Source organism: Manis javanica, chromosome 17 (genome assembly GCF_040802235.1).
Source record: "Manis javanica isolate MJ-LG chromosome 17, MJ_LKY, whole genome shotgun sequence".
In the NCBI taxonomy this organism is placed as follows: Eukaryota; Metazoa; Chordata; class Mammalia; order Pholidota; family Manidae; genus Manis; species Manis javanica.
In genome coordinates, this window is record NC_133172.1 from 2,325,865 (window position 1) to 2,337,142 (window position 11,278).

The 11,278-nt window shown below is 46.1% G+C and overlaps 1 long non-coding RNA gene across 1 annotated transcript; it reads left to right on the plus strand.

Annotated features, from left to right (window-relative positions):
- The first annotated feature begins 1,504 nt into the window (after positions 1-1,504).
- Positions 1,505-9,474, plus strand: LOC140847037 (uncharacterized). The gene is made up of 2 exons (XR_012126636.1): positions 1,505-1,934; positions 7,007-9,474. It is a non-coding gene; the product is annotated as an uncharacterized lncRNA (long non-coding RNA).
- Positions 9,475-11,278: the final 1,804 nt, after the last annotated feature.

Below are 11,278 nucleotides of genomic sequence, written 5' to 3' on the forward strand. Positions count from 1 at the left end.
TGTTGATGGACACTTGGGTTGTTTTCGTCTTTGGCTATTGTAAATAATGTGGCAGAAGCCATTATGGGTGCATAAATCTTTTTCAATCAGAGATTTTTTCCTTTGGATAAATGTGTAGAAGTGAAATTAATGGTTTGAATGATTTTTAGTTTTGAGGAACCTGCATACTTCTTTCCACAGTGGCTGCACCAATTGACATTCCCACCATCAGTGTAGAGGGTTCCCTTTTCTCCACATCTTCGCCAATAGTTGTTACTTCTTGTCTTTTGGATAAGTGCCATTCTGACTGCTGTGAGGTGATATCTCGTGGTTTTGATTTGCATTTCTCTGCTGATTAACAATGTGTAGAATCTTTGGACAAACCTGGTGGCCATCACCATTTCTTATATGGAAAAAATGTCTATTCAGGTCCACTGGCCATTTCTTCATTGGTTTATTTGTTTATTTGGTGTTGAGTAGTATGAGTACATTTTGGATGTTAACCCTTTATGGGATGCATCATTTACAATATATTCTCCCATACTGTAGGCTGCCTTTTGGTCCTATGGATGGTTTGCTGTACAGAAGTTTTTGAGTTTGCTGTAGTCCTACTTGTTCATTTTTGTTTTTGTTTCCCCTCCCCAGAGACACGTGTCCAGAAAGAAAATTACTTATGCTTATATTCAAGGGATTTTTGCCTAGATTTTATCCTAAGATTTTTATGACTTCATGTCTTAAATTTAAGTCTTTAATCATTTCTTAGAGGGCATCTCTCATATTTATTGATCAAATGGTTGTTAACAACAATAAAATTCTGTATAGGGGACTCAATGCACAATCATTAATCCACCCCTAGCCTAATTCTCATCAGTCTCCAATCTTCTGAAGCATAACGAACAAGTTCTTACATGGTGAATAAGTTCTTACATGGTGAACAGTACAAGGGCAGTCGTCACAGAAACTTTCAGTTTTGATCACGCATTATGAACTATAAACAATCAGGTCAAATATGAATATTCGCTTGATTTTTATACTTGATTTATATGTGAATCCCACATTTCTCCCTTATTGTTATTATTATTTTTTTTAATAAAATGCTGAAGTGGTAGGTATATGCAAGATAAAGGTAGAAAACATAACTTGGTGTTGTAAGAAAGCAAATGTAGATGATCAGGTGTGTGCCTGTAGACTAAGTGTTAATCCAAGCTAGACAAGGGCAGTAAAACATCCACAGATGCAGAAGATTTCTCTCAAAACAGGGGGTGTAAGGTTCTAAGCCTCACCTCTATTGATCCCCAATTTCTCACCTGATGGCCCCCCTGCGACTGTGCCTGTCTTAGGTTGTTCCTCCCTTGAGGAATCACCCGTGTCTGGCTAACCCGTCATCTTCCGGGGCCATACAGGGAAATGTAAAGATGGTAAGTGAGAGAGAAGCAATATTGTTTGAAAAGGTTAGCTTCTTACTTCTTTGCAGATTTATGCCCTGTGGCTTCTCTGCCCAGATTTGTCTTGAGGTATTGTTGGCAGCCGCGCTCAGAAAATAGCGCCCCATGCAGGGCAGCCGGAAGGCCCCGAACTTCCTAATGACAAATCATCCCACACCACTAAACTACATGCTAATTGTGCCTTGGCATAAGGACCAATGAGACCCACCAAATGGTTATGCTAATAAGGCATATGGAGCCGCACCAACCAGGTCAGAGCATGAGAACTATATAAGCAAGCCTCTCCTTCCCCTCTGGGTCCTGCCCAACTCATTTGTTTCACAAAGAGCTGAAGAATAAAGCTTTCTGCAGAAGAATCCTGCTGTTGTTGCATGCTGTTCTTGCCGGCGAGGACAGGGCACGCGACAAGTGGTGCCGAATCCCGGGAACCAGAACATCACCGGCACAGGGAGGACCCTTCAGACATCTGGAGAGGATTCAGAACTGCAGGTCAGAAGAAAACCCGGAGGGGTAAGTTCCGAGAGGCCCCTGCTTTTTAGGATGATGGTTGATGGTTCTCTGTAAATAAGGAGGCACCATGGGGAATGCACCGTCATTAGTCACGGCGCTGCAGACAGCTCTCAAAGAGCAAAACTTGAAGGTCTCCAGCAAAGTCTTAGGATCTTTTGTGAAGGAGATAGACCGTGTGGCCCCCTGGTTCATTTGTTCAGGGTCCCTCTCAATCCCGAGCTGGGACAAACTGGGGAAAGATCTTGATAGAGAGGAGGAGGAGGGTAGCCTGAGGGGAGGCACCAGGCCCCTCTGGAAACTGATTAGAGCTTGTCTGCAAGATGAGAGATGTGAAAAGGTAATAAAAGAAGGTCAGAGAGCATTGACAGATATCCAAGAGAGCATGTCAGAAACGGAACGGGAAACAGAGAGCGCGCGCGGCCGAAAAAAGGCCACAAAAACGAAGGTAAAGAAACCTCAGAGTGAGGGAGAAAGCCCGCCTAGGGCAAAAGCGAAAGAGCCCCGAGAAGCGAGTGACAATCGCCTCGGAGAAAATAGTAAATACCCCTGGAAAGAGTTGAGGGACCTCCAACTCTCCAATAGGGAATCTGAGGAGGAATTAACGTCCACAGAGGAAGGGGAAGAAAATAAAACCGCAGAGTGTAGAAGTAAGGGAACCAGCAAAGTTGAAAAGCGGACCAAGGAAAAAATGAAAGCAGGGTGTCCCCCGACGCCCTTTGCCCCGCCACCTTACGTGAGTGGCGCACTCTCCTTTTGCCACCCAGATACTCTTCAGGCAATTAGACAAATGTTTCCTGTATTTGAGGATAACGGTGTACGCTCTCACCAGCCCCTGAGCCATAAACAAGTTAAGGAGTTAGCAGAATCCGTTCGGGCTTATGGAGTCAGTGCTAACTATACCATAGCACAAGTTGAGAGATTAACAGAGACAGCCATGACACCCGCAGACTGGCAATATGTAACTAAGGCATGCCTTTCTAGTATGGGGCAATACATAGAATGGAAGGCATTGTGGCATGATATCAGCATGACCCAGGCACGCGCAAACGCGGCCGAAGGACAGCCTGCATGGTCATATGATATGCTGACGGGCCAAGGACAGTGGGTAGCCGACCAGACCGCCTTCCCCTTACAGGTATATGCACAAATAAACACGTGCGCCGCCAAGGCATGGAAAGCCCTCACCAACAAAGGAGAAGTATCAGGCAATTTGACAAAAATTATTCAGGGGCTGAGCGAGCCATTTTCTGACTTTGTCGCTCGTATGATGGAGGCCGCAGGCAGAATATTTGGAGATCAGGAACAAGCAATGCCCCTAGTGGAGCAATTAGTGTTTGAACAATGTACCAAGGAATGCAGACAGGCGATAACACCCTGGAAACAAAAAGGGATACATGCCTGGTTGAAAGCCTGTAGAGAAATAGGAGGGCCACTCACCAATGCGGGCCTAGCCGCGGCCATATTACAGAGCCACAAACAAGCCAGGATCACTAACAGAAGTATCAAATGCTTTCAATGCGGGAAATTAGGACATATAAAGAGAGAGTGTAGGAGCCCAGCTTCAGAACAAACAACCCAAAAGACCCCTGAGTTGTGCCCTAAGTGTAAGAAAGGCAGGCATTGGGCTAATGAGTGCCGGTCTATTAAAGATATAGAAGGGAAACCCTTAGAGTTGCCAAAAAACGCCCAGAGGGGCCCCCGTCACCAGGGCCCGCAAATATATGGGGCAACCAGCACGCAAGTGTCATTCGGGAACAACCAGGCCCCCCAAGGAGAGCCACTTCAGGTTCCGCGGGATTGGACATCCGTGCCACCACCAGAATAGTGTTGACTCCACAGATGGGAGTTCAGCCTATCCCTTCAGACTTTAAAGGCCCCCTACCACCAAATACCATTGGGTTACTCCTAGGGCGCTCTTCTGCTGCATTGAAAGGCCTGGTAGTTCATCCCGGAGTCATAGATCAAGATTATGAAGGACAGGTAAAAATCATGTGTTCGGCTCCCAGAGGAATCTATCCTATATCCCCGGGAGACCGCATAGCCCAGCTCTTAGTTTTACCTAGTCTCCACGCCAATTATCCTGCTACCAACACGGAGAGGGGAGAAAGGGGCTTCGGCTCCTCTGACTGGGATTCAGCCTTCATAGTATTAGATTTAGCAGACAGACCAAAATTAACTCTTCAAATAGAGGGAAAGAGCTTTGAGGGAATCCTAGACACTGGAGCAGATAAAAGTATTATCTCTGCAACCTGGTGGCCCTCCAAGTGGCCTGTGACCCAATCCTCACATTCATTACAAGGTTTAGGATATGAGTCAAGCCCTTCAATTAGTGCCAAACCATTGAAATGGCGAGCCCCTGAAGGACAAGAGGGTACAGTCACCCCTTATGTACTCCCTCTACCGGTCAATTTATGGGGGAGGGATGTCACGAGAGACTTAGGCCTCAAACTCATTAATGAATACTCCACCCCCGCCCAAGGCATGATGATGGACATGGGATACATCCCTGGCAAGGGGCTGGGGAAACACCAACAGGGACACATAGAGCCCATCCTGCCCAAAGTAAAGAATGACCGTCACGGCCTGGGTTTTTCATAGGGGCCATTGAAGATGCCATGCCCATACCTTGGCTCACAGAGGAGGCCGTATGGGTTCCTCAGTGGCCCCTATCCTCTGAAAAATTAGAAGCAGCTCATTGCTTAGTGCAAGAGCAGCTCCAAGTGGGACACCTAGAACCCTCTGTGTCCCCATGGAACACACCCATATTTGTAATCAGGAAAAAGTCAGGATCATGGAGGTTGCTTCATGATCTGAGAGCAGTAAATGCTCAAATGAGAATGCTTGGACCCGTACAACGGGGACTGCCACTCCTCTCTGCCTTACCCAAAGAATGGAAAGTGCTCATAATAGATATTAAAGATTGTTTCTTTTCTATACCTCTAAGCTCCAAGGACAGGGAAAGATTTGCTTTTACTTTGCCAGCTATTAACCATGAACAACCCGATGCCAGATTTCAGTGGAAGGTCCTCCCTCAAGGAATGGCAAATAGCCCCACCATATGTCAACTGTACGTTCAGCGAGCGCTAGACCCAATTCGTAAGACCTATCCCACGCTAAAGATCATCCATTACATGGATGACATCCTTCTTTGCTCCCCACAACCAGCGGAAATAGAAGAAGCATATATAGATCTCACTAGGTCCCTAGAAAATTGGAGACTGAATATAGCAAGCGAGAAGGTCCAAAAATCTAGTGTTAGCAAATTCCTAGGAGCAACCATTTACACAGATGTAATTTGCCCCCAAAAGCTTGAGATAAGACATAATCAATTGCGAAATTTGAATGACTTCCAAAAACTCCTAGGGGATATTAATTGGTTGCGCCCATACTTAAAGATACCCACCACTGAATTGACTCCACTATTTAAAACCCTAGAAGGAGACCCACAACTAACGTCACCGCGCTCCCTCACACCTGAGGCATTACAAGCCATTCGCAAAGTAGAACAGGCTTTGATGACAGCACAATTAAATAGAGTGCAATCGAATGAACCCTTTGAGTTGTGTGTCCTTCCCACCCCAGAGCTGCCAACAGCAGTCTTATGGCAGCACGGCCCACTGATCTGGATTCATCCCCAAGCCTCTCAGGCTAGGACAATAGAGTACTATCCAGCAGCCGTGGCCAAACTTGCTTTGAGAGGAGTAAAAACCTCCATGACACATTTCGGAGAGGCTCCAGCTAAAATTATAACCCCTTACAGCGTAGAACAGATACAAGTATTATGTGCTATGAACGATGATTGGGCCATACTTGCTTACACTTTCTCAGGAACCTTTGATAATCATTTCCCTAAACATCCCCTCATCAACTTCGCCAAAAATCATCTCCTAGTATTTCCTCGGGTCACTAGCCTAACCCCGCTGCCTCATGGAAAAACAGTTTACACGGACGGGTCTAAGACAGGCACAGGTGCCTATGTCCATGATGGCAAAGTTGTGACAAAAGGCTACACGCCTGACACTCCACAAATAGTGGAATGTCGCATAGTCTTAGAGGTCCTACAAATCTTTCCTGAACCTTTAAATATTGTGTCTGACTCCTGTTATGTAGTTAATGCAGTCAAATCTCTAGAAGTGGCCGGGCTAATCAAAGCGTCCAGCCCAGTAGCCACTTTGTTCAAACAGATACAATCAGCACTACTTCATAGGCAATCTCCTTTGTATATAACTCATATCAGAGCACATTCAGGCCTTCCCGGGCCTATGACCCAAGGCAACCACCTGGCAGACCTCGCAACCAGAAATATAGCTTTTCCCCTGCTAGACCCTATCACCACAGCTTCAAAATTCCATACACAATTTCATGTCACTGCCGAAACACTGCGCAAGCGGTTTAGCATAACCAGGGCCGAAGCTAGGAACATTGTCCTTAGCTGCCAACATTGCTGCAGCTTCCTTCCCACACCTCATGTTGGGATCAACCCCAGAGGTATTAGGCCTTTACAAGTTTGGCAAATGGATGTGACGCATATTTCGTCTTTTGGGAAACTGAAATATGTACATGTATCCGTGGATACTTGTTCAGGAGTCATCTTTGCCTCCCCATTGTCAGGAGAGAAAGCTTCCCATGTCATCCAGCACTGCCTTGAAGCTTGGAGCGCATGGGGGTTACCACAGATTCTGAAAACAGACAATGGCCCAGCCTATACCTCTACAAAATTTGCTCAATTTTGTCATCACATGGGGATAAAACATATCACTGGCCTTCCCTACAACCCACAGGGTCAAGGGATTGTGGAACGCGCGAACCGCACGCTCAAATCCTATTTACTTAAACAAAAAGGGGGAATTGAATATATACCCCCCACACCAAAAACTGCCATAGCCCTAGCACTTTTCACTATAAATTTTTTGAATCTGGATGCTCAAAGCCATACAGCAGCGGATCGCCATAATCAGTGGCCAAAAGACCCACAAGAACTAGTAAAATGGAAGGACGTGTTATCTAACCAATGGAAGGGCCCGGATCCAATCATAATCAGATCCAGGGGAGCTGTGTGTGTTTTCCCCCAGGGTGAAGAAAATCCCTTCTGGATCCCGGAGCGCCTAACGAGGAAAGTCCTAAACAAAGGAGATGTCTTCGCTGTACCTCCTGACCCTGCTCCTGACACTGGAGACCCCGACTCAGGGAGTATTGAGATGGGGAATCCTGTCTGCCTTTCCTAAGCCTATGCCTGTCCGTTTCAATGCAGCCGTTTTTCCGCGCTTTTTCACTACCAATACTAGTATGAACTTGCCCTACTTAGTTAAAGACACCCTAGTAGCTCCCCTGGGAGAAAACCGATCCTTCGTAACTAATGGGTCATTATGCTTCACCACTCAGAATCTAGCTGGCTGTATCTCCCTGAAACGGAGGAAATACGGATGGTTCAGTGACATAATTCTAGAGGCCAGTAGCCTCCCCGTTATGTCAGCTAAATTTGAAGGGCCTAATAAGGAAGGGAGCCCGTCCTATAAGAACATGACTATCCACCAGATGGTTCTCTGGATCAATGGCACATTTGTACACTCTCCCAGGAACAATTCCACCGACAGGCCTCGTCAACCCAAATATGCCTCCCATTGTGTGGGCGACTATGAGGGAGAGCTGTGGCCCTGGACTGACTGTCAGTCAACTGTAGTAACGTGGGCAACTGAGAGGCAGGAGTTTACCATCTCCCCAGATATGGAGGGACGGCCAGCCAATGAGGCTTGGTGGCCAGTAAAGGTGCTCGAAGGCGAGTTTCGTCAGCAGCTGAGCATGAACCCCTTCCATAAATGGATGCTGTGTGGAGTCAATGGCTCGTGTACCGACCTCTCCCCCTTTTCCGCCCTCCAGGGTGGGGGAATCGGTGTAAAAAATATCACCTTTTGGTGCGAGAATAACCACATGCGCGCACACTGGAACATGATCATGACCCATAACAACGAGAACTACACGTGTTCAGCAAAATCAGGTCCAGAGTCACCTAATTCCCTTTTTCCACCTTCTCCAGTATGCGTATACCCCCCATTTCTGTTTATCTTATCCAATAGTAGCTTTGACTCCTGCTCCAATGAAACCTGCTTTCTGTCTCAGTGTTGGGATGCGCGTAACTTTACCAATGCTTTGGTAGTCCGCATCCCCCGTTGGGTCCCTGTTCCCGTAGACGCCCCTAACACCATGACTCTGTTTCGAAAAAGGCGCGATTTCGGTGTTACAGCCGCCATAGTGCTCCTGATCTCCGCGACCGCGGTCGCAGCCACCGCCGCTGGTATAGCTTTAGACACCTCCATCAAATCGGCTACAGAGCTCAATAACCTTGCAGCCTCAGTAGCTTCTGCCCTGGACCAACAGTCCACACTTGATGGCAAACTGAAAGGAGGAATAATGATCCTCAATCAACGCATAGATCTCGTGGAGGAACAAATGGAGGTGCTCTGGCAAATGGCCCAATTGGGATGTGAGCGGAAATATCGTGCCCTCTGCATCACTAGCATTCAATATAAAAATTTTACACGGGCAGCTAATCTGTCACGAGACCTGTCCCAGTATCTTTCAGGAAACTGGTCCCAAGACTTCGATGGGACACTAGAAGAGCTGCGGCGAGAAATTATCCACATCAACTCCACCCGTCTAGATATCTCCGTAGCGGAAGGACTCTCTTCCTGGTTCCTCAGAGCTCTCTCCCACGTCAAGGAGTGGGCGGGCATGGCTGGGATGGGCGTGTTCCTGCTTGGAGGTCTCATGCTCTTACTCTGGTTGTTATGCAGACTCCGCAACCAACATAAGCAGGACAAGGTGATCCTTGCTCAAGCCCTAATGGCGATAGACGTTGGCGCCTCTCCCCAAGTGTGGCTCAACATGCTTAAGAAGGAAGCTCGGCTTTAGCTTGAGGTAGCTCTTGCACCCTGAGCCCATGTGGCACTGCACCAGGCCCGAGTACCTCAATGCTTAATCACAGCTTTCTTTAAGAAGCTCATGGTGCAAGAGGGTTGAGAAAAAGGGTCCAAACCCTTTGTACCAAGCGGTCCCAACGCCAGCCAGAGGATGCGAGGCAAAGCACTGCAAGAGGTCTTGGACCCCTCTGAGAGGCATGCCTGACTGCATAGGGGTAGATGCCCAGAACCCCTCTCCAAAAAGGGGGCATCAGGAAGTATGATGGAGGTCAGGCCTCTGTCTCCGCCTCTGCTGGCAAGTTCCGCCTTGAGCTTCTGTTAGACAAAAAAGGGGGAGATGTTGGCAGCCGCGCTCAGAAAATAGCGCCCCATGCAGGGCAGCCGGAAGGCCCCGAACTTCCTAATGACAAATCATCCCACACCACTAAACTACATGCTAATTGCGCCTTGGCATAAGGACCAATGAGACCCACCAAATGGTTATGCTAATAAGGCATATGGAGCCGCACCAACCAGGTCAGAGCATGAGAACTATATAAGCAAGCCTCTCCTTCCCCTCTGGGTCCTGCCCAACTCATTTGTTTCACAAAGAGCTGAAGAATAAAGCTTTCTGCAGAAGAATCCTGCTGTTGTTGCATGCTGTTCTTGCCGGCGAGGACAGGGCACGCGACAAGGTATCTTTACCACTTGGAAGAATTATGATACTCAGTAATTTTGATATGAGGCATGAATTCTACTTAAGGGTTGTAATTAGGAAGGAAGAAGAAAAGCTATAGAAGTAGCGGATGGAAGAAAACATGGGAAGATCGGTTATTTCTTTGACATATCTTCTTGTACAGTAACTTAAGCATGTATAGGTTTTAAACTACTAATTAAATTGCACACACACATTAACATAATAGGAATACAGCTACATAACCAAAGCAGACCTATAATTACCAGCCATCTCCAGTGAAACGAAGAAAACCAGTTAGGCACCCTAGGCATTTGTGAAAACTTATCAATGATATGATGGATATTGTATAACTGAATTTGAATAGTTTGAGAAAAATCAGAAAAATTATAACAACCCATTCCTGGGAACTGTTCACATCCCATATGTTCTTTTAACAGTAGATAGTCTATAGTCGCAAGATTTTGGAGCACTGCAACTTGCACTTCTCCTAATTCTTGGTTGGAACAGTGTAGATCCAGTCAAATTTGTTGTTTTACTGTATGCACAGGCCAGCTTAGATATCTCCTTCTTCATTACCACGGCAAGTCCAGGAACCAGTGGGATGAATGCAGCTACAACTGCAACAGCGCCAGGATCTTTGTTGAAGTTTTTTGATGATCGTCTTCTGGAATGACTCTTCCAGAGAATGTAGATGTTGGAAGTTCTTCTTCATATCGTATCTTAATTCGTTTTCTGGGTAGCCAAGTTAGACTTGGATCCTCTGTATAAACACAAACAAACGCTATGCCCACACTTTGATATGCCCTTTATACCATTGTGAAGAACTTATTGGAGATCACCACACAGGAACTGCTTTTTTTTTTTTTTAAAGAGAAAGGAATATTATCAGAAAAATGTATTTCCATCGCTGATCATCTGACACCCTTTAAATGATCAAAATTAAGGATATTTAAAGCACACATTAATCAGTGATTTACAGTTAGATTTATCCTATCAGGGAGTAATCCCCCTTTTCTTTCTTTTTTTTGTTATCATTAATCTACAATTACATGAAGAACATTATGTTTACTAGGCTCCCCCCTTCACCAGGTCCCCCCCACAAACCCCTTTACAGTCACTGTCCATCAGCATAGCAAAATGCTGTAGAATCACTACTTGTCTTCTCTGTGTTGCACAGCCCTCCCCTATCTCCCACCCCCCCATTATGCTTACTAATCATAATACCCCCTTTCTTCTCCCCCCCCCCTTATCCCTCCCCACCCACCCATCCTCCCCAGTCCCTTTCCTTTTGCTATCTGTTAGTCCATTCTTGGGTTCTGTAATTCTGCTGCTGTTTTGTTCCTTCAGTTTTTCCTTTGTTCTTATACTCCACAGATGAGTGAAATCATTTGGTATTTCTCTTTCTCCGCTTGGCTTATTTCACTGAGCATAATACCCTCTAGCTCCATACCTGTTGTTGCAAATGGTAGGATTTGTTTTTTTCTTATGGCTGAGTAATATTCCATTGTGTATATGTACCACATCTTCTTTATTCATCTACTGATGGACACTTAGGTTGCTTCCAATTCCTGGCTATTGTAAATAGTGCTGTGATAAACACAGGGGTGAATCTGTCTTTTACAAACCTGGGTGCTGCATTCTTATGGTAAATACCTATGAGTGGAATTCCTGGGTCAAATGGTAAGACTATTTTGAGCATTTTGAGGAACCTCCATACTGCTTTCCACAATGGTTGAACTTACATTCCCACC